This window comes from Corythoichthys intestinalis, chromosome 16 (genome assembly GCF_030265065.1).
Source record: "Corythoichthys intestinalis isolate RoL2023-P3 chromosome 16, ASM3026506v1, whole genome shotgun sequence".
Taxonomy (NCBI): Eukaryota; Metazoa; Chordata; class Actinopteri; order Syngnathiformes; family Syngnathidae; genus Corythoichthys; species Corythoichthys intestinalis.
The window spans coordinates 43,433,799-43,457,997 of record NC_080410.1 but is presented as its reverse complement, the minus strand read 5'-3'; the positions used below and the strand labels follow the sequence as shown (position 1 = coordinate 43,457,997).

The window sequence follows — 24,199 nt, the reverse complement described above, 5'->3', positions numbered from 1 at the left end:
TTTTTGTTTAATTTTTTTGTTTCGTTTATTTTATTATTATTATTATTATTTTTTTTTTTTTTTGCAAACGAGCAAAAATTAAATTGCATGCATAAACATGCATTTTAGTGCATAATATTTATGAGCTTACTTCTTACTAATCTGAAAAAAAAATTGTATAAAAGTGCTGAGAACAATTTTTACTGTTTGAAAAGTGAGGCGGGGCACACTGGTGATTGCTACATTTCTCTTAGCAGCTAGGTTTACTACATGAGCAAGGCATCCTATTTGTGGTCCTAATCCATCTGGGTCACGTACTGAATTAATATTATTTGCAACATTATCTATAGTCACTGGTAGGGATTGATTTGGACTTCCTAACTTCCATTAAGTCAGTACTTCTCAAATAGTGGGGCGCGCCCCCCTGGGGGGGCGCAGAGCGATGCCAGGGGGGGCGCATGTGACCTCGGGGAACGTGTTTTTTTTTTTTTTTTTTTTTGGCCGTACTGGAATAAAGTGTACTTGCACATCCACTCAGTAGGTGGCAGTGGCGCTCTCATTTTCAGAGTACGCGCAGCATTTTTGAACTAAGGAAGAGCACTCAGCACACACAGACAACAGATATGAAGAGCAGTGTGCCACCGCCGTTTTCGAAAGCCGTTTCCCGACTGGACTCACTCACGCAGCGACCCACTGTCTTGTCCGGTTCTCATGTCGCCGCCCGAGAAGTGCCATTTTCGGCTTGGGATCGTCACGACGACCGCCCTCACCTACGGTTCTACCTCGGCCGCCGTGAATGCGCTTTTTTCGTGCCGTTTGCCTTTTAGCTTTGACTTTTAATACAGTGGGTGATGATGAAAGACCACTGTTTACTGTGTCTAAAAATAATTATAGCAGACAGCCAGAAGCCAAATCAATTAAGACGCCACTTAAAGACATTAGACCCCAATCTCATTGTTAAGCCGCTTGATTTTTTCAGTGAAAACGTGCCGAATATTGCCAACAATCATCCTGCTTTGTCAGTGTTATATCAGTAAACCAGTGAGCATTGTTAGCATGCTCATTGCAAAATAACTCCACACCATTGCAAAGGAGGTAAAAATACTGTGAGCAGCAAAAATAAAAACTGTGCTGTCCAAGGACACTTTTTGTTTTATTCAGATTTGTTTTTTCGGTCAAATTTTTTGGCACATTGTCCTCATGAGTGAATGTTTCTAATCAATTTTAATTTGTTATTATTTACTGATTTTATTACATTTCATTTTTCTGTATCAAATGGTCAAAAATGTACCTTGAGTGTATTTTTTAGTTTGGATGTGAATTTTTTTTAAAAATTCAGACAAATTGATGCACGTCAAGTCTTCTCTGTTACAAACAAAAAAGTTATACTTTATTATAAGTTGATCTATGTTACTTTTTTTCTTTATTAGAAAAAAAGGACACAATGTTAGGCAGATGCGTATTTATAATAGTAATTTTATAGACAAATGATACTATTTACAGCGGCGGCAGAGAGTTTGGGGGGGGCGCGAAACATTTACGTCTTCCTTGGGGGGGCGTGACAGAAAATAATTGAGAAGCACTGCATTAAGTCATGACAGTTTAGAATTCATCGATGTAGTATATGGACTACGTGTCCCATAATCACTCTGGGCTCACGTAGCCAATGGCATGGGACGTAGCACATCTAGTTTGCTATTTCAGGATATCTAGTGTGTGCGCGCATTAAAAAAGTTAGCAAACGCTGCTGAAGTCACGTCTGCTCATTACTGCACAACACCAGCATATGACAATCGACTTTCATAAACAGGACGAGTTTGAAGCACAGCGCTATTATTTTGCCACTCAATGTTCATCATTTCCATTCAGCTGTCCGTTGTCAAAGCGAGGTTGTTCGTAGCAGCCAAGTCGGTAACAATGTTTTGGTGGACTTCGTTGTAAATATTCGGCGTTGTGCAGAAAAATAGCCGCCCCGCGTGAAATGTCACCCCTAACGGGAGCGCCCACACGTCAACAACACCGGCGCGCCGGAGATGGTCCGCAGTCTATCCGAAGCACTGACGCGGCCGGAATACGTTGAACAATAGGATATAATGGGAACGATTGGCTCCGGCGCTATTTTTTGCCGGACCTGGAACGAAAATGCATTTTGCGCAGTTGGTAACAAGGAATCCAGACTTTTAACAGCACGTCTGCCCCACGCGCACGTGCGGCGATAAATCGCACCAGAAAAATTACCGCTTTCATTTTTATTTATCGTGCAACAAATGGAATTGTTGCATATTGCGACAGGCTTAATATAAACCATATAAGCAGTCTAGATTGGGTTACAGTCCTAAACCTGAAGATAAAAAATAAACAAACATAAACCTAATCAACCTCAAAATGCATTTTTCAGACAGGATTTCACGCAACTTAGCGCAATTTACGAGGAACGAGGAATTAATACATATTAGAAAAACTCAATGCCTTTTCAAGACACTTCATCAAAATTCCCAATTTAAGGCTTTCTAAGACCCTGTTCCGTCTTTTTGCCCAACTTCTTTTCTCACTTCCACATCTGGCTTGTTTGCTCGCCATCCACGACGGAAAGATTGATGAAAATAATAAGCCGATGAAAAGCTGAAATGAGATCACGAGCGTGTATGATCCCTTAAAAGCCCGCCTAAATTATTCAGGTGAGTTTTTTTACCTCTTGTGAAAGCGCACCTCTGTCGCTCTCTCTGCGGGAGGAACGGAAAAGCGGGGGACGTCAGATTTCCAATGCAAATCAGCTCTGGCTGACTTGCAACACTCCGTCATGAAGCGAAACACCCTTAAAGACAAGCAAACACATGCAAATGAGCTGATTAGCCCGGTATGCAAATGGAATTATTATTCATAGACGGCATTAATATGTTAATTGACACGGCGGTTGTGCGCCGCAGATTAATTATATATATAATATATTAAGTGTGTAATAATCTGAACCAGTGGATCCAGATGAAAAGATAAAGACGACAATTAGATGCCATTAGTCGGGATTCATTTCGGGTTGCCATTGATGTGTCAAATGGCAAAGCTTGGTTGGGGGGAAAAAATACACAGGAAAAAGCTAGCTATGCACTTTAAAAGGGGTTGGTGAAGTGGGGTGTATCCTAGCTGTAGGCTTTCTCATCCAGTCTGCCGGTTGGCCCCCCATGACCCCAGGCAGCTCTCACATTGCCTCCTCCGATCGATAACTGGCCTCTGACTCGCCAAGCCATCATTCGAGCATTCGACTTTCTCCCAAGAGCGTCTAGACGGGGATTTTGGCTTTTTGACACACTATTGAAATGGTTATACAGTGTATCACAAAAGTGAGTACACCCCTCGCATTTCTGCAGATATTTAAGTATATGTTTTCATGGGACAACTCTGACAAAATGACACTTTGACACAATGAAAAATAGTCTGAGTGCAGCTTATATAATAGAGTTAATTTATTTTCCACTCAAAATTTAGCATTAATATCTAAACCCCTGGCAACAAAAGTGAGTACACCCCTTTAAAAAAATGTACATCCCTAAATGTCCAAATTGAGTACTGCTTGTCATGTTTCCTCCAAAATGTCACGTGATTCGTTACAGGAGTGCTGTCAACATTGCTGCAGAGATTGAAGAGGTGGGGGGGTCAGGCACCGCCATCTGGGTGATGACGTCGGCAGAGTAACGATTTCAGCTGATTTAGAATTCAGCCCAATGGAGGAGGAAGATTCAGAACGAGGAAAATGCGACAGAGAGCAGCAAAATGTCATCATTGTTTTTATCTCTCTAATCCAATGTTTTTACAGGGTATTCTTTTTATCTAATTATTTTCCCAATTGCTAAATAAATTGTATGGTCATGACAAATAACAGTCTCGTGCTAAGTGGAATATGAAATATTAAAACTGGGGCTGTCAAACGATTGAAATTTTTCATCGAGTTAATCACAGCTTAAAAATTAATTAATCATAATTAATCGCAATTAATCGCAATTCAAACCATCTCTAAAATATGCCATTTTTTTCTGTAAATTATTGTTGGAATGGAAAGATAAGAAGACGGATAGATACATTCAACATACTGTGCACAAGTACTGTATTTGTTTATTATAACAATAAATCCACAAGACGGCATTAACATTAACATTCTTTATGTGAAAGGGATCCACAGATAGAAAGACTTGTAATTCTTAAAAGATAAATGTGAGTACAAGTTATAGTAATTTTGATAGTTTGTATATTGTGACTAAATATTGCCATCTAGTGTTTTGTTGAGCTAAACTTAATGTTTGAATAGAGTATTATTTTGCATAGCTATTTTGATTGGGAATGCCAGATCTCTTTGCATTGAGCGCTTTTCTTTTTGTGAGCATTATTTTATTTTTGAGACATAGGAATATTATTTTTGTAGTGCTTTCACGAAATGATACTGTAGCAAATTAAATGTTCTTAATTGGCCAAATGCATGATGGAAATTTGAGCAACCATGAGTCACAGTGGTTGCTGCAAATGGTATATCTTCTCTGTGTTGAGTACAACACATGGTGTTAAGGAAAAGATCACCTCCAGTTTTTCTTTCCCATGTCGCTTGCCACAATAGTTATAACAGTTGTGGAAGAGATGCCACCGCTTATTCCATTAAATAGCGCGCCTCCAATAAATGCCTGCGTTACCAATTCGCCCTTTTTGGTAATTAGCGGTGCTATTGACCGGCGATTCATGTTGGCTCGTTGTGGTCGGTTGGCTCGGTTCGTCCGACTTCCTCCTGAGGAAGACGGCGGCGTACATATAAACACAGAGGCGTTGGATGGCTTTTGGGGGTACTTTTATAAACAAAACAAAAGCATGTGGGGGACGCAGCACTTGAGCCTGCGCTAACAGTGCACTTTTTCTACTCTCTCGCTCCCTTTCTCGCTCGACCACTTTCTTCCTCACTGCTCAATCTGACTATTCCGGTCACATTGAAAATAACAGCGGCTCCCTTGGCGGGTGCCGGTAACACCTGCGTCCACTCCACTTGCTTTTCTCTGCCCTTAGCTCTCAATATGCTTCAAACGGCGCCATTGTAGTCTGTTCGCGGCAATGCTTGAGTGGGTCGTTCCGCGCATGCATTAATTGTGTTAAATATTTTAACGTGATTAATTTAAAAAATTAATTAACGCCCGTTAACGTGTTAATTTTGACAGCACTAATTAAAACTGCATTTATTCAGTACGAAATGGCAAAATTACTGCATAATGGTCAAATCTGCCTACTTCTTAAGGTATTCGAAAGGTATTTTATGCCACCAGAGTTACTCTGGCTTTTGCCATTTTCCTGCCCCGGCTTTGGAGATGGAGGAAAGAGTTTAAACAAAACAAGAGGCGTGACAGAAAGGCGACATGCTAACCCGAACCGAGTGGCTTTTCCAAGTCTTTTCCTCGCCTTTCGAAAACCAAAAATCACACAAAACCACCCCGACCTAATGTCACACACGGCGGCGGGGTTGATTGTCTTCACCGATCAGCCAGCCCCCGGCGGCGAGCGAGTTTCTGCTCATCGGTCTGCTGCAGCCCCGGCAGGCAGGCAGATCTCGTCGCCCGTGTTCTGCCAAATTTTGGGAACATTCCTTCATCCGCTGCCTTCCCTCCCACTTCAAACGAATTGCACGTCTACTAATGATAACAGTCAATTCGCTTCACAGCAGAAGGATGAAAAGCACTAATTCACAGCCAGTCCTTCCATCTTAAATGCATTGGATTTCTATTTTTATTTTTTTTTTAACATGTACATATATACAATATATATATAATTCCCTGACAATTGAAAATGTAGTCCCTTCTGCCAAACGGCGTGACAAGCTGTGGGGGCGTCACGGGGCGATAATGAAACTTCATACCATCACCTTCATTAGAGACTGTCACGCTTCGGGAAGACGCCACGAAAAACAACAGGAAGTGCTGACAACGCCTTCCTAGCTTCATCACACTTCTGCGCATCATTTTTCTCACTTCGGAACTTTACAGGTTAGCGATGGGTCAAGGCGAAGGTGGGTCTCCGGTGTACAGCTAATTGAGCGCTGTGTAGTTAATTGTTAGTGAGTTGGAGGGGAGCAATCAATCTGTTTTCTCACTGCCGTCACTTGAGGGGACGTGGTGGGAGCTGCAATCGAGCTAGCAGACACACAACGGCGCTGCCAAATCCTGCCTTACATGCATGTACTGTAGACCAGTGTTTTCAAGCGGTGTGCCATGGCACACTCATGTACCATTAGAGATTGTCAGGTGTGCTGCGAGAAATGATCTAATATCGTTTTTTTTTTTTTTAACGTCGTCGGGCGGATTTGCATTAGGAAGGAAGTAGTAGGTAGAAAGTTCTCGGTCATGTGCAGATGAGCGAGGCATTGTGTCGCATTCAAGAACTGCTCGGATTTCTAGCCATTAGCCACCTTTCTGTTTGCGACAATGTGGACCCCAGCACATTATTGTACATCATTTTATTAGACTCGTCAAGTGTCGATATACAGTGGGGCAAATAAGTATTTAGTCAACTACTAATTGTGCAAGTTCTCCCACTTGAAAGATTAGAGAGGCCTGTAATTGTCAACATAGGTAAACCTCAACCATGAGAGACAGAATGTGGAAAAAAAAAAAAACTGAAAATCACATTGTTTGATTTTTAAAGAATTTATTTGCAAATCATAATGAAAAATAAGTATTTGGTCTATACCAAAAGTTAATCTCAATACTTGGCTATAGAGCTGAAACGAATACTCGAGCAACTCGAGTAACTCGAGTTTAACTCGAGTTTAAAAACTGATCCGAGTAATTTTATTCACCTCGAGGAATCGTTTAATTTTGCCAGCTCTAAGCATCACGTTTTGCCCGGACCACTTTTAATGCGGAACAACGCGCTGACGTCACGTGCGTACAGGAAGATGCAATTAAAATAAAAAAAAACCTTACTGCAGCCGACAGCCGCTACAAACTACGCCGACGTTGCTAAAAACTACGCCCGCATGATGCTAGTTTGGTAGCAGGTAGTGTCCGATGCGTCTCATAGATATCGCATGCATTTAGGACTAGATGCGAATGACAGACTCGGCCGCGTCTGGGCAGCGTTAGTAAACAGCCACCATCTTTAAGCTGTACACTTCTCATCGCTAATAAATACAACGTTACTGTCACTCGGTCACGTAGCGTTAGCTCCTCGGAGGGCTAGGTTTCTATTGATTATGACCACTGTCGATGCGTGGCTAACGTGTCTTCCATACAGGTTTTATATAATCTGTAAAAACACAGCGCTGTAGAGTGATGAGGGTGTAAAATTAAAACATAATAAAGCTAACTGTCAGTTTTGGCTCAGTAGTCATTGCTGAATAAAACACCAAGTAGCACTGGTCCCTAAATGTGCTCCAATACAGCAGGTATCACAAATTTATTTTGAACACTGCAAAAACTCAAAATCCTATCAGTACTTACAATTTAGACTAACTTAAAACTTAACTAGAACTTAAAAATGGCTTAACACAAATGGAAATTATATTGAACCACGTGGGAAAAACACATAGCTTTCAAGTGATGTGTGTTATCAAGCGTAATTACATTTTTAGGTAAGAAATATGTTGTTTTTTTTATGATCTAGAAGCTTTTTGAGTGAAAGCAGTGAATTCTTTTTTCTAGTCACATCTGAGATGCAATTGTTGGCTGTTTTCAACAATGTACAATGTAAAATAAAGACTGAAAATGGTTCAATAGTGGATTAAATGTCTTTTTTTCCTCATATATTTATAATTGCTCTTTACCTAAAAAAAAATGTTTTATCCGATTACTCGATTAATTGATAGAATTTTCAGCCGATTACTCGATTACTATAATATTCGATAGCTGCAGCCCTACTTGGTTATGTACCCTTTGTTGGTAATAACGGAGGCCAAACGTTTTCTGTACCTCTTCACAAGCTTTTCACACACTGTTGCTGGTATTTTGGCCCATTCCTCCTAGCAGATCTCCTCTAGAGCAGTGATGCTTTGGGGCTGTCGTTGGGCAACACGGACTTTCAACTCCCTCCTCACCCCGTGGTGTCAAAATGATAACAAGAATGGTGAGCAAAAAATCCCAGAACCGCACGGGGGACCTAGTGAATGACCTACAGAGAGCTGGGACCACAGTAACAAAGGCTACTATCAGTAACACAATGTGCTGCCAGGGACTCAAATCCTGCACTGCCAGTCGTGTCCCCCTGCTGAAGAAAGTGCACGTCCAGGCCCGTCTGCAGTTCGCTAGAGAGCATTTGGATGATCCAGAGGAGGACTGGGAGAATGTGTTATGGCCTGGACGTGTACTTTCTTCAGCAGGGGGACACATTTCTGAATTCATAATTCAGATTCTACACTAAGAATAGCTTTAAAATGAGACCCTTTATGAAAAATCTGATTGGTAATGAATGATTATTATAATATTATAATATATAGTAGTAGAGCTGAAACGAATACTCGAGCAACTCGAGTAACTCGAGTTTAAAAACTGATCCGAGTAATTTTATTCACCTGGAGAAATCGTTTAATTTTGCCAGCTCTAAGCATCACATTTTGCCCCGACTACTTTTAATGTGGGACAATGTGCTGACGTCACGTGCAAAAAGAAAGAAGCAATTAAAAAAAAAAAAAAAAACTTGCCGCAGCCGACAGCCCCTACAAACTATGCCGACGTTGCTAAAAACTACGCCTGCATGATGCTAGTAGCAGGTAGTGTCCAATGCGTCTCATAGATATCGCATGCATTTAGGACTAGATGCGAAATGACAGACTCGGCCGCGTCCGGGCAGCGTGAGTAAACAGCCGCCATCTTTAAGCAGTAGACTTCTCATCGCTAATAAATACAACTTTACTGTCACTCGCTCACATAACGTTAGCCCTTCGGAGGGCTAGGTTTCTATTGATTATGACCACTGTCGATGCTTTGCTAACGTGTCTAACATACAGGCTTTATTTAATCTGTAAAAACAGAGCTCTGTAGAGTGATGAGGGTGTAAAATTAAAACATAATAAAGCTAACTGTCAGTTTTAGCTCAGTAGTCATTGCTGAATAAAACACCAAGTAGCACTGGTCCCTAATGTGCTCCAATACAGCAGGTATCATACATTTATTTTGAACACTGCAAAAACTCCAAATCCTATCAGTACTTACAGTTTAGACTACCTTAAAACTTAACTAGAACTTAAAAATAGCTTGGCACAAATGGAAATTAAATTGAAACACGCGGGAAAAACACATAGCTTTCAAGTGATGTGTGTTATCAAGCGTAATTACATTTTTAGGTAAGCAATATGTTTTTTTAAAATAAAATCTAGAAGTTTTTGGACTTAAAGCAGTGATTTTTTTTTTTTTCTAGTCACATCTGAGATGCAATTGTTGGCCGTTTTCAACAATGTGCATCGAAAATAAAGACATTGATTGACTGAAAATGGTTCAATATTGGATTAAATGTCTTTTTTCTCATGTATATATATATATATATATATAATTGCTCTTTACCTAAAAAAAAATGTTTTATCCGATTACTCGATGAATCGATAGAATTTTCAGTCGATTACTCGATTACTAAAATAGCTGCAGCCCTATATAGTAGTATACTATAATATTAATACTAGGGCTGTCAAAATTATCGCGTTAACGGGCGTTAATTAATTTTTTAAATTAATCACGTTAAAATATTTGACGCAATTAACGCACATGTCCCGCTCAGACAGTATTCTGCCTTTTGGTAAGTTTCACAGCAAGGTTTTTTGTGGTGTCTAACAGCGAACTCTTGTGGTCGCTTTGCGACATGGTTTATTGCTTTCTTGCCAGTTCAATATGGCTGCATGACGTCTCGGGCTGACGCCTACGTTGTAATGTTGTGCTTATATGATCCTTGGACAAGATTTGTCCGTAAGTATGGTTGTTGTAAAGAATGTACATATTATGTTAGTAAGCGAAATGTTATATTTTTTGTATGAGACGCTTTTTGTTTATGTTTAGTGAACCTGTATAGCGTGCTAAGCTAACGTTGTTGCTAATGCAATGCTTGTGTACTTTTTTTTTGTAGTTTCACTACGGTCTAAAGAGGACAAAGGTTTGAGGCCATTTTGTTAATAAATCAGATGAAAAAGGAAGAAGTCTGATTATTAAGACGTCGTTCAATAGCTGTCTAGCTCTGGAAAAAGTAGACGCTTCGGAGTGAGGACAGCATAGACAGATTTAAATGACAGTAGAGTGAAATGCCCACTACAGTCCTTATGTACCATATGTTGAATGTATAAATCCATCTTGTGTCTTATCTTTCCATTCCAACATTTTACAGAATATATGTATATAATTTACAGAAAAATATAGCATATTTTATAGATGGTTTGAATTGCGATTAATTGCGATTAATTATGATTAATTAATTTTTAAGCTGTAATTAACTCGATTAAAATTTTTGATCGTTTGACCGCCCTAATTAATACTGGATATTTTTTCTTTAAGAATTGTTTTGAATCATGTTGGAAAGGCGAAGTCAGTGTTCTGAATCTGTTTCCATTCCATTCTTTTGCACTAGTTAATGCTGTCAGCATTTGACCTCATTGTTTATTTGTGATTTATTATTGTTATTTACATGACTATTTGTACTTTAATAAAGAATTTAAATGTTCCAAAATGTTTTTGTGAATTAATACGTGTCAACAAAAATGTCATTGCTAAAATAGTAAAAAATATATATATTAGATTAGTCAACTAATTGTAAAAATAGTCTGCTGACTAATCGGGAAAGAAGTACAGGTTTGGGACAGCCCTAATTTTGTCACACACCTATTCTGAATGCTCATCTTTCAAGTGCAGTCAAATCCCAGTCAAAATAGATTGGACTTCATGAATGGCAACCAGTGAATATGCTATTTATTACGTATACAGCTATATTTCACGAGTTGAATAGGATACAGGGGCTCAAGTGGTGGAAATATTTAAAAATTAAAAATTTCAAAAATATGTATCGTGGGAGGGAAAAAAAATCAATGTCCAATGAACGATTTTTTTTTACTTGCAAAAGATCAGTGCCATTAATTAATAAAACATCACAAGATGACAGCTATTCAATATTTTTCACAGCAGAATTGTAAATTACCTGCTCTCTTTTAAAATGTTGTTATTGATATAGGCATAATCCATAGTTACCGAGTTAATCAATCAATTTAGCAAGAGCGAAACTGGAGTTGGTCCTCACTTTGAATTTCAGCCATTAACTAACTGAAAAACCCATCTGGTAACCATTTTTTGTGCTATTTCTGCAATTTCATAAGAATTGGCAAGGTGGCGCCAAAGCACGAATACTCGCAGTTTTTCGAAATTTGCGACAAGGCTCAGTCCTTTGAAAAATAGAGGTTTAACCCTTAGATGCACAAGTTACTGGACCCTACACTCTTCCATAAGTGGGTCAAAAATGACCCATATTAGAACCAATGTGTTTTTATGCCATTTTGGTGAAGAATAATCACTTGTATATTAATTAGTATTATATTTAGGGCCACACAAGAATGATTCCATTCTTGAAATATCTCTATGATTCAAGTAACATTTTTGAAAAAAAAAATAAATACATAAATAAAAATAGAACAGCAATAGACTTTATCCTTCCTTGTATTTTATCATCAATGATCAAGAGCTCCCATGCATCTTTTGGGTGAAACCGCGGTGCTAAGCCGTTGTGGAGGCCCTGACCGATTTCTGAGGATATTGTGGCTCTGTGTTCTGCCCTGGGTGGGAGGTAATTCTCTCTAGTAAGAGCCCTACCAACTCATTCTCTTGGCCATGATTTGGACACTTTCTTCTTCAGAGGACACATAAGTGGAATTTTATGAGTCAGATTGATCCTGTTCAGTTGGATTACCAGGTGGACACCTGCCACTGCCACCTTGACAATAGTCTGGGTCCTCATCAACAGAAATTTCGGACACTTCAGTCCAACCCTGTCACTGCCTCTCCATCATCCAACATCTGTAGGACCATTTCAGCTGTAAATCTAACAGCTATGACATTTTGGATAAGGAAACATAAGAGTAGTGTTTTCAATAGATCAATATATCGCTGAATAGATAAATAACCCCCCCCACACACACACACACACACACACTATATATATACTGTATATACAGTATATACAGTAATGTTAGCTAACTTAGGCTAGGTTCATACTAGGCCTGAACGATATTGGAAAAAAACTATTGGTGCGATTTTTGGGGGGTTTGCGATATACTGCGATATTAAAAAATATATATATATATATATATATATGTATATATATATATATATATTAGGGCTGTCAAAATTATCGCGTTAACGCGCGGTAATTAATTTTTTAAATTAATCACGTTAAAATATTTGATGCAATTAACGCACATGTCCCGCTCAGACAGTATTCTGCCTTTTGGTAAGTTTTACAGCAAGGTTTTTTGTGCTGTCTAACAGCGAACTCTTGTGGTCGCTTTGCGACATGGTTTATTGCTTTCTTGCCAGTTCAATATGGCTGCACGACGTCTTGGGCTGACGCCTACGTTGTAATGTTGTGCTTATATGATCCTTGGACAAGATTTGTCCGTAAGTATGGTTGTTGTAAAGAATGTACATATTATGTTAGTAAGCGAAATGTTGTATTTTTTGTATGAGACGCTTATTGTTTATGTTTAGTGAACCTGTATAGCGTGCTAAGCTAACGTTGTTCCTAATTCAATGCTTGTGTACTTTTTTTTTGTAGTTTCACTACGGTCTAAAGAGGACAGTGGTTTGAGGCCATTTTATTAATAAATCAGATGAAAAAGGAAGAAGTCTGATTATTAAGGCGTCGTTCACTAGCTGTCTAGCTTTGGAAAAAGTAGACGCTTCAGAGTGAGGAGAGCATAGACAGATTTAAATGACAGTAGAGTGAAATGCCCACTACAGTCCTTGTGTACCATATGTTGAATGTATATATCCATCTTGTGTCTTATCTTTCCATTCCAACAAATTATTTTAACAGAATATATATATAATTTACAGAAAAATATGGCATATTTTAGATGGTTTGAATTGCGATTAATTGCGATTAATTACGATTAATTAATTTTTAAGCTGTAATTAACTCGATTAAAAAATTTAATCGTTTGACAGCCCTAATATATATATATAGATATATTTTCTTTTTTTTCATAAAGAAATTTTTACTAGATGATTTGAATAGCTGTTTGGAAAGACTTTGGATGACTCATCATGACCACAGTGTACAGTATTCCATCGTTTTTTGCGGTTAATAGGGACCAGAACCCGCCGCAATAAGCGAAAAACCGCGAAGTAGCGCATACCCCCCCCCATTTGTGTGTGTGTGTGTGTGTGTGTGTGTGTGTGTGTGTGTGTGTGTGTGTGTGTGTGTGTGTGTGTGTGTGTGTGTGTGTGTGTGTGTGTGTGTGTGTGTGTGTGGGTGGGTGCGCTCAATGTATTTATTCAGATCTAGCACTGGAAAGAGATACATATAAGACATGTTTTTTCTCACTTTTCCCCCCCAAAGTATGATTTTAAAAAATGTATGTATACATATATATACATATATATATATATATATATATATATATATATATACATATATATTACATATATATTAGTAAATGCTTTTTAAGCACTTCAAATGTAATAATTATGATCAGTTTTAAACATAACTGTCCCACTGAATCATTTTTAAAAAAGAATAAAGTACTGTAGTAGAAAAATGCTTGGCTTTATTAAATGCTTCTGTTTACCTAACATGGCTGTGACTCTTGGAGTGACATGTAGAAATTACAAACTCCTCATAATCACTTCTGGCGTTTATTTTAAATGCCTCGAACGTCTCCACATTCTCCCCCCACAGACACACACATTCATTCCAGCCCGCGCTTCCTTGCAGAAACTGCTTAACAAGTTAAATGATGATTGACAGATTGCTGCCTGGCTTCTTTGGCCAGATCAAAGTCATCGTTAACTTAAATAAGCAAGTGCCGCAGTGGCTGAGAGCTGGGAAAGGGGGTGAGAGAGGCTGTGCGAGCGAATGGATTGGGGAAAAAAACAACAACTATCGCACGTCCTTGCGATGGGGCTATCGTGCATGCGCACGTCGCGATGGCGATGTTTAAACGATATATCGTTCAGGCTTAATGTGAAGTAAAAGCTAAATTATTATCCCATTAAGCAATGCATTGAACGAGGCATTAGAAGCCAATTCTTGTGCTCGCGATAGCCGAATTCTATCTCTACTATTGAATATTTAATGGCTAATTACTGTCGAATGGTAACTTTACTATCGATACAGCTGTATCTCTCACCTGTAAAACCGGATATCCGGTCGTATCGGTTTATCGTTCTCAACCTTATGTTTTGCCGCAATCAATGGTACTGAATGCGTTAAAAGCTCTTTTGAGACGATTGACTCGGCACTATACCTCAGTGCTCATATTGGACCAATTCCTTTTTGAGTGACAAAGAGTATCGAAAAAAAATAAACCGGTTTGTCGTATGAAGTGGGAAATGATGGCGGCTGCCCAGGATACGACTCCGACAGGGCTGGAGGACACGCGCTAACCGCCGTGACTGACAGCTCTGTTAATTCCGACGTGATGAATATTGCAAGACTGCAGTATGCGCCTCGCTAATGTAAAACAGTCTGGGCGAGGGTGCGCTCCAATCCCAAGTGACTCACATATACACACGCGGCGACCCGAGCGAATCGCTGAGGAAACTCTCCTAACTTTCACGCGGGGGTTTTGGCTAGTGGTGGCGTGTATGACTGGCTGACACCGAGAAGGAAGTCACAGGAGAACGGCGACTGTCACTAGCGCCGCCTCCCCCTCCCTGCGAGATCAGCAGAGGGGAAAGAGGACAGGCTTGGCAAGTGAGACTTTTTCAGTGAAGGTTGACCTTAAAAAGCTTCACAGCGCCAGATATTGCTGTAACACTCCGCCTTGTGAATATTTCATCACGCCTTGAGCGACTAGTAGAATATAGCAGGTCGGCTACGGCGCGGCCACAGTACTTGCGATACGGCGTCGACGGCTCAGGCCTTTTCTACGGTAGCCGGGCCTGAACGGTATTAATGGAAATCCCCAAGTTGGGATGTGGAGCAGAGCCCCTACGGATTGTACGTAGCGCGAGCGGGAGGGGTGGATTGTTTGGATTGTGATTACTAAAAGCATTTAAATCCACCCTCCTTCCTTCTGGCGCTTATCTGATCAGTGCAGCGAGCAAGCTACCCCCTCAGCGTCGGGATTTAATATCAAAACCCGGACATAAGCCGTGTTCAATAGGCATGACGAGCGCAAACATCAGCGACGGCACGCAACGGGGCCCTCGTATACACGGTCACGCATACAAGTGGCACGTCAACAATACTGAGGGATGCATGATTTGTTTTGTTTTCAGGCCAAGAACAGGTCAAATTTTGAAAATTGGATATCAAAAAAAGAACTTGGAAGTCAAAGTACTTGTTAAATGGGGCTTTTCAAGGCAAAAGCCCATATAGTAAAATTATTGAGCTTGAGAACGATAAACAGATATGACCGGATATCCGGTTTTACGGGCGAGCGATACAGCTATACCGATAGCAAACTAACCAATTGACAGTAGATAGCCAGTAAATCTTAAATGTATCAATAGTAGAACAACGACTCGGCTATCGCGAGAGTAAGAATCGGTTATCAGCGTTCATACTAGTGCTGCAACGATTAATCGATTAACTATTTACAGTGGGGCAAATAAGTATTTAGTCAACCACCAATTGTGCAAGTTCTCCTACTTGAAAAGATTAGAGAGCCTGTAATTGTCGACATGGGTAAACCTCAACCATGAGAGACAGAATGTGGAAAAAAAATCCCATTGTTTGATTTTTAAAGAATTTATTTCCAAATTAGAGTGTAAAATAAGTATTTGGTCACCTACAAACAAGCAAGCTTTCTGGCTGTCAAAGAGGTCAAAATTCTTCTAACGAGGTCTAACGAGGTTCCACTCGTTACCTGTATTAATGACACCTGTTTTAACTCATTATCGGTATAAAAGACACCTGTCCACAAACTCAGTCAGAAATCAACTGCGGGAGCAATTATTAGAAAATGGAAGACCACTGATAATCTCCCTCGAGCTGGGGCTCCATGCAAGATCTCACACCATGGCGTCAAAATGATAACAAAAACAGTGAGCAAAAATCCCAGAACCACACAGGGGGACCTAGTTAATGACCTACAGAGAGCTGGGACCACAGTAACAAAGGCTACTATCAGTAACACAATGCGCAGGCAGGGACTCAAATCCTGATTGTTGATTTCTTTACACCAAGTGTTTTACCTATTGCAGATTCAGTCTTCCCAGCCTGGTGCAGGGTCTACAATTTTGTCTCTGGTGTCCTTCGACAGCTCTTTGGGCTTGGCCATAGTGGAGTTTGGAGTGTGACTGACTGAGATTGTGGACAGGTGTCTTTTATACCGATAATGAGTTTAATACAGGTGCCATTAATACAGGTAACAAGTGGAGCCTTGTTAGAAGAAGTTAGACCTCTTTGACAGCCAGAAATCTTGCTTGTTTGTAGGTGACCAAATACTTATTTTCCACTCGAATTTGGAAATAAATTCTTTAAAAATCAAACAATGTGATTTTCTGTTGTTTTTTTTTTTTTTCCATTCTGTCTCTCATGGTTGAGGTTTACCCATGTTGACAATTACAGGCCTCTCTAATCTTTTCAAGTAGGAGAACTTGTACAATTGGTGGTTGACTAAATACTTATTTGCCCCAGTGTAATAATACAGGTATATATATATATTATATGAAGGGAAGGACATACAGTAGATGCCCTGCGGCGTTGACATCACCTTCTACGTAAGAGAACAGGAGGGACACACACACACACACACAACACTCTTCACACTCTTTGCATGGGATGTGACTGCGACCCAAAAAAATCAGGAAAAGACAACCCGCTAAGAGAGAAAACCCCAGCATGGAAATGAGCGAGGTGTGAGCACGCATGAACGGCAGTGCGCATGTGTTTAGCTGTGTGCAAATAGGCGTGTACTCGCACCACTGACACCAGGTGTTTTCTCCTTAGCCTCCAGACTGTGAGATAATTACAACTCCTCGCACTCAGCGGAGCTTAGTTGCCGTACCGATAAGAATTGCGTCTTTCACTAGCTCGCCAGTTTCATTAAAACACACACACGCTCGCGCCCTCAAAATCTATTATCTCCCTCGGCTTCAGACGTTATGACTGATGCCCTCAAAGGCTGGAATCACAATTAATGTCAATGCCACCGTCTGAGGGAATAACTGTCACACTTTGTCTCCACGGATGATTTTCTCCTACTTTTCATCAGTGCATTTCTGCAGAGACAAATCTGTGAATTTTCCTCATTGGATATGGAATTTTTTGTTTGAGGGGTCTCCAAAAACAATGCAAAACACAGATGGGATAAAGTATAGTTATTACAAATAGGGCCTTTTCATATCACGATAATGATGTGCTGTTTTTATTTGATTATAGTTATCAAAAGGGGAAAATATATCATTGGCAGTGTTGTTCGTTGATTTTGTCACACATTAGCTGCTTCCTGCTTGGATAGGGCAGAGCAGTAGGGGGAGGAGGGAATCGGATGGTGACGCCGTTGCTAGGTGGGCGGATCATGTCCTGCTTCACTGTAACTGCACGCTCTGGCAAGCATACCAAGACAGCGATAATGGCGACGGGACAGGGAATTTCAAAGGTAGCGTTCTCAAACTTGAGTAATATTTAATAGGGTTGTTCCGATCATGTTTTTTTGCTCCCGATCGTTTTAGTTTGAGTATCTGCCGATCCCGATATTTCCCAATCTGACTGCTTTTTTTTTGCTCCCGATTCAATTCCAATCATTCCCGATAATTTTTCCCGATCATATACATTTTGGCAATGCATTAAGAAAAAAATGAATAAAACTCGGACGAATATGTACATTCAACCTACAGTACATAAGTACTGTATTTGTTTATTATGACAATAAATCCTCAGGATGGAATTTACATTATTAACATTCTTTCTGTGAGAGGGATCCACTGATAGAAAGACTTGTAATTCTTAATGGATGAATGTGACTTTATATATTGTGACTAAAATTGCCATCTAGTGTATTTGTTGAGCTTTCAGTAAATGACACTGTAGCCATGCCCAAATGCATGATGGGAAGTGCAACCATGACTGTGCATATTGGCACCAATTGATACATCTTCTCTGTGTTGGGAAATAAAATAGGGTGTTGAGAAAAAGATCAACTCCTACCTTTCTTCCCATCATTGCTTTCCCACGATATTTCTAAATGTTGAGAGAGGGATTTTAAGGCTTAGGCCAATTAAAAAAAGGCTCCAAAGACTGCCAAAATTCACTCTACTCATTTTACGCTGCCTTTTAGCTCTATATATATATAGGTATATCGGCGCCATTATAGATTGAACGCGACAATGCCTGAGTGGGTCGTGCAGCGCATGCATTAATTGCGTTAAATATTTTAACGTGATACAATTTTTAAAAAATTAATTACCGCCGTTATCGGGATAAATTTGATAACCCTACCTTAAGCCTAAACTAAAGACTCTGGATGAGTGTAACATATATGTCTGTAACGTTAAATACAATTAGAAAACAATAAAAAAAAAAATATATATATATATATATATATATATTTAAAAAAGGCATGGCCGATATTTTTTTGCCGATTCCGATACTTTGAAAATGATGCGATCGGACCCGATCGATCGGCATGGATCGGGGCACAATATTTAACGTTATATTTAAGGATAGTATTCAGCTTATTGTGCATTACGAATAGGCCTAATGCGGTTTCAGAGATTTCCACTGTTTAATGGTCCGTTTACATTTGTGTTTTTTTAACAGACTAATCTATTGGATCCAAATAAATGCCAAATGTTCTAAAATACTGTAAACAGTAAACGGGTTCCGTTCCTATGCTGGCGACTTAACCCAAATTTCCGCGTAAGTCGGAATTAACCCTTTAAAATTTCCAAATAACTACCCAAAAAGCCCAAAAGTACTGTATTTTGTTTAATGATGGAGGACACACTGCCCTCTGGTGGCAGCATTGGGTCTGGCTGGACTGTCATCGTATAACTCAGGAGCAGACTCCGACATCTGACGTGGATAAAGGATAGCTGCACTCTGGTTTGGCCCACATAAGGCTGTACGTTGTTTCAGCTAATACAGTGTATCACAAAAGTGAGTACACCCCTCGCATTTCTGCAGATATTTAAGTATATCTTTTCATGGGACAACACTGACAAAATGACACTTTGACACAATGAAAAGTAGTTTGTGTGCAGCTTATATAATAGAGTTAATTTATTTTCCCCTCAAAATAACTCAAAATATAGCCATTAATATCCAAACCCCTGGCAACAAAAGTGAGTACATCCCTTTGAAAAAACGTACATCCCTCAATGTCCAAATTGAGTACTGCTTGTCATTTTCCCTCCAAAATGTCATGTGACTCATTACAGGAGTGCTGTCAGTTTTGCTGCAGATATTGAAGAGGTGGGGGGGTCAGCCTGTTAGTGCTCAGACCATTAGCCGCACTCAACATCAAATTGGTGTGCATGACTGTCACCCCAGGAGGAAGCGTTTTCTGAAGACGGTACACAGGAAAGCCTGCAAACAGTTTGCTGAAGACATGTCAACAAAGCACATGGATTGCTGGAACCATGTCCTATGGTCTGATGAGACGGGCGGGCTTTTTTTGGTGGGTTCCATGTTTATATAGAAACGGAACAGAATTTTCTGTAGGCCTTGCAAAATCAGTCAAAATCCAGTAAAACAGCCGGGAGCGAAGGGGGTTGCACCAGTGAAAATGGCTGGGAGAGAATGAGTTAAAGAGAACAACACTATGTGATATACGAGGGGCATTCAAAAACTAATGCACTCAAGTGCATTGCTCGTACAGGATTTTACCAATCTTGTTTATATTTGGCACAAACATGATAGGACACACCTTTTGTGATTGTTATAGGTGTTTTTCTTATTTTCAGATTTTTAAGCTTTTTTAAAGCTTAAACTAGCTTCCAAAATGGCTCTTGAAGCTCGTCAGAAACAAAGAGCTGTCAACGAATTCCTTGTTGCAGAGGGAGAAACCCCTCTGACCCCTGATCCCTCATTACTGGAGATGAAACATGGGTATACCATTTTGAACCTGAATCTAAAAGGAGATCAGTGGAATGGCGTCACCCAAATTCACCACGGACCAAAAAGTTCAAGGCCCAAAAGTCAGCTGGCAAAATTATGGCCACCGTTTTTTGGGGATTCTCAAGGTGTGATCCTTGTGGATTTTTTGCCGAAGGGGGAAACCATTAACTTAGAGGTATACATTGAGACTCTTAGGAAGCTCAAAGCAAGAATTCGATGTGTTCGGCCCAACTTGGACATGGCAAATGTGCTCCTCCAGCATGACAATGCACGTCCTCATACAAGCATCAGGACCATGGCGGTCATCACTTCATTTGGATGGACTGTGATACCACATCCGCCATATTCTCCTGATTTGGCATCATCAGACTACCTCCTCTTTGGTCCAATGAAAGAAAGCCATATCGGTTGCCCCCGGGTCCGATCACGTCATTTTCAAAGTATCGGAATCGGCAAAAAAATATCGGCCATGCCTTTTTTTAATATATATATCATTTTTAATTGTTTTCTAATTGTATTTAACGTTGCAGACATAATATGTTACACTCATCCAGAGTCTTAATTTAGGCTTAAGGTAGGGTTATCAAATTTATCCCGATAACAGCGGTAATTAATTTTTTAAAAAATGTATCACGTTAAAATATTTAACGCAATTAATGCATGCGCTGCACAACCCACTCACGCATTGTCGCGCTCAATCTGTAATGGCGCCGTTTTACCTATATAGAGTGATAAAATTCAGCGTTTATTGAGTAGAGTGAATTTTGGCAGCCTTTGGAGCCTTTTTTTAATCGGCTAAAGCCTTACAATCCCTCTCCCTACGATTAGAAATATCATGGGAAGCAATGTGGGGAAGCAAGGTAGCAATTGATCATTTTCTTAACCCCTTATGTTATTTCCCAACGCAGAGAAGATATAACAATTGGTAGCACTACGCACAGTCATGGTTCCCCTTGCCATCATGCAGTTGGGCATGGCTACAGTATCATTTACTGAAAGCTCAACAAATACACTAGATGGCAATATTTAGTCACAATTTACAAAGTCACAAGCCTTTCTATCCCTCTCACAGAAAGAATGTTAATAATGTAAATGCCATCTTGAGGATTTATTGTCATGATAAACAAATACAGTACTTATGTACCGTATGTTGAATGTAAATATTCGTTCGAGTTTTATTCATTTTTTTCTTAATGCATTGCCAAAATGTATATGATCGGGAAAAATTATCGGGAATGATTGAAATATAATTGGGAGCAAAAACAAAAAAGTAATCGGATCAGGAAATATCGGGATCGGCAGATATTCAAACTAAAACGATCGGGATCGGATGGGGAGCAAAAAAACATGATCGGAACAGGGGAGCAAAAAAACATGATCGGAACAACCCTAGTGAAAACTGCTGTCAAGAATTGGCTTAGAGATCAACCGGCTGAGTTCTATAACACTGGTATACATGCCCTTGTTCATAGGTGGACTGTAGCTCTTGAGAGAGGTGGAGACTATGTGGAGAAGTAAAAATGTAATCCTCACACTTGTACCTTTCTTTTGATATATAATACATGTTGCTATTATAATTTGTTTGTACATAATAAAGTTGGGCGCATTACTTTTTGAATACCCCTCGTATATATCGTAATATCACCTTCAACAGCAGTTTCATCGACAGAAGCAAAAAGACACGAACATCATGATAGGATTCACGAAAAAAGTCTCAAGGACCCACGCCCATAATTGAGAAGGATGGCTTCCATTTTGGTTCGAAGCAGCCATTTTGGACAATTTCCAAGGCTTGTACTTGTACAAATGCCTACTAAGGATTTTGCCCAAATGAGCCCTGATTTGAAGGAGGAATGTACTAGACAGATGGGCCATGCTAAATTGCAAGTTTTCTTTCCTACACCAAAGCTTGGTGATCATTTGGGTGCGCATTTATCGCGACTCACGGCTTTAATTATCATCTTTTATAGACTAGATTTTTTTTTTCTTGTTAGAACTGCATCTGGAGCATCTACAGTGGTATGAAAAAGTATCTGAACCTTTTGGAATTTCTCACATTTCTGTATAAAATCCCCATCAAATGTGATGTGATCTTTGTCAAAATCACACAGATGTAATTACAGTGTCTGCTTTAACTAAAACCACCAACACATTTATAAGTTTTCATATTTTAATAAGGATAGCATGCAAACAATGACAGAAGGGGGTAAATAAGTAAGTGAACCCTCTGCCTAAGGAGACTTAAAGAGCAATTGAAACCAATTATTACCAAACATTTTAAGTCAGGTGTGTGCCCAACAACTGCTGAGTGATTTCAAGCTGCCCTGCCCACTATAAAACACACAGCTGGTAAGAATTGTCTTGATGATAAGTAGAGATGTCGATCGATCGGGTCCGATCACATCATTTTCAAAGTATCGGAATCGGCAAAAAAATATCGGACATGCCTTTTTTAATACATATATATATATATATATATATATATATATATATACATGTATATACAGGGGTGCACATAATTTTTTTGCCCAGGTTCTCAGAGGAGGACCTGGAGATGTGACTTGGTCCTCATTGAGCTTGAGAGCCGACCCGCCTGATGCGATAAATTTATGACAAGCTTTACTTAGAGCCAATTAACTTTAATTAATTACATTAACAATTAATGCTTGATTAACATCAACTGGCACAACAAAATTGCCATTACTTTGAAGTGAAATGTAAAGAAATAAAAAGCACCAATTCAAAATAAAGGGCATTATGCGGCTCCCACATTAACTCCAACCCTTTTTAAAAGTGGGATGTCCTCCTCATAAGACCTTATTGAACGTGCATGTTTAGCTTTGTAAAATGCGAGCAAAAACACGTTTGTCAGTGCATGTCGCTGTTCATTACCTTTATTCCGCCACTTGTCCATAGGGCGAGCGGGGTCCTGTTTGACATCGATAGTTTGCTTAATTGCCACATGCTCTCTGTTTTTTTTCGTGCTTTTCAAAGTTTGGATGGCTGAAATTCTTTGACCCTACATAAAATGCGCTGCTCTTATCGGCGACATTGGGATTCTCACGGCACATTTTGTACCGCATTTCCGTGCGAGCATCATTTGCTTCTAGCCATGGTACCTCCTACTTTTCAGCAAAAGTCCTTTTTTCCGGTAGCTCCGGTGACGTCTCTGTCGTCTGTCTGTCTTTTGACGGGGGTGGGGGAACACGGAAGTAATTACTCAGTGTGGCCTGCCTCTTTGACATTTTGAGAAGTTATTTTCTCGTGTCCGCCGCAAATACGGTGGTCAGCCATCGGTACGCAAAAGCGTATGGAAGTCGTTGAGGGCCAGCGCGTTTGTCTACGTCCGGTACGCATGCGCGCATGCGGACCACTTATGTGCACCCCTGTGTATATATATATATATATATATATATATATATACAGTATATATATATTTTTTAATTAAATCGTTTTCTAATTGTATTTAACCTTCCAGAGTCTTTAGTTTTGGCTTAAAGTGGGGCTGTCAAATTTATCGCGTCAACGGCGGTAATAACATTAAAATATTTCACGCAATTAACGCATGCGCTGCACTACCCACTCACGCATCATTCCGTTAAATCTATAATGGCACCGTATTACGTATACATAGAACTAAAAGGCGTAAAATGTAAAATGGATAGAGAGAATTTTGGCAGCCTTTGAAGCCTTTTTTTAATTGACCAAAGCCTTACAATCCCTCTCTCAACGATCAGAAATATCATGGGAAGCATTGTCGGGAAGAAAGGTAGTAGTTGATCTTTTTCTTAACACCCTATGTTATTTCCCAACGCTGAGAAGATATATCAATTGGTACCATTACGCACAGTCATGGTTGCACTTCCCATCATGCATTTGGGCAGAAGTTAAATGGCTGAATTATCATTTACTGAAACCTCATAAAAATCCACTAGATGGCAATATTTAGTCAGAATATACGAAGTCATATTTGTCCTTTAAGAATTACAAGTCTTTCTATCCGTGGATC

At 39.7% G+C, this 24,199-nt stretch overlaps 1 protein-coding gene across 8 annotated transcripts in view; it reads right to left on the bottom strand.

Moving 5' to 3' along the window:
- Positions 1–24,199, bottom strand: part of LOC130932163 (adhesion G protein-coupled receptor L1-like) — a 510,564-nt gene that overhangs the window by 366,219 nt on the left and 120,146 nt on the right. For 7 of the 8 annotated variants that reach the window (XM_057861607.1, XM_057861610.1, XM_057861613.1 and 4 more), the window contains one exon: positions 2,672–2,794. The exons of the other annotated variant lie outside the window; for it this stretch is intronic. The gene's annotated coding sequence lies outside the window, so the exon portion shown is untranslated. The remainder of the gene's footprint in view (positions 1–2,671; positions 2,795–24,199) is intronic. 8 annotated transcript variants of the gene reach the window in all.